Below are 517 nucleotides of genomic sequence, written 5' to 3' on the forward strand. Positions count from 1 at the left end.
CGATGCCAGGCCCCAAATATTGTCCACCCAGGTTGGCTGAATCTGTGGACGTGGAACCTATGGATATGGAGGGCCAACTGTACTATTCTGCTCTCTATAAAGTAAAACTCTGAGGCCTCCTGGGGAGAGATTCAACCTGAGGTAAGGGGAAATCTCTGGCATACCCACTGTACAAAGTCTTTTTTTTCATTTAATTTTTAATTGATAAGTAAAAACTGTTACAAAGTCTTTTTTAAAATTAGTAACGGTGATTACTTGACCATCATGTCAAAATAGAAGTCTCAGGCCAGGTGCAGTGGCTCACACCTGTAATCCTAGCACTTTGGGAGGCTGAGGCGGAAGGATCACTTGAGCCCAGGAGTTTGAGAACAGCCTGGGCAATATAGCAAGATCCTGTTTCTACAAAAATTAAATAAATTAGCCAGGCATAGTGATACATGCCTGCAGTCCCAGCTACTCAGGAGGCGGAGGCAGGGAGGATCACTTGAGCCCAAGAGTTTGAGGCTACAGTGAGCTA

At 44.9% G+C, this 517-nt stretch overlaps 1 protein-coding gene across 1 annotated transcript in view; it reads right to left on the reverse strand.

Annotated features, from left to right (window-relative positions):
- Nucleotides 1-517, reverse strand: part of SEC23IP (SEC23 interacting protein) — a 72447-nt gene that overhangs the window by 54409 nt on the left and 17521 nt on the right. The gene's annotated exons all lie outside the window — the stretch shown is intronic.

Source organism: Propithecus coquereli, unplaced genomic scaffold (assembly GCF_000956105.1).
Source record: "Propithecus coquereli isolate 6110/MARCELLA unplaced genomic scaffold, Pcoq_1.0 Scaffold179, whole genome shotgun sequence".
Lineage (NCBI taxonomy): Eukaryota > Metazoa > Chordata > Mammalia > Primates > Indriidae > Propithecus > Propithecus coquereli.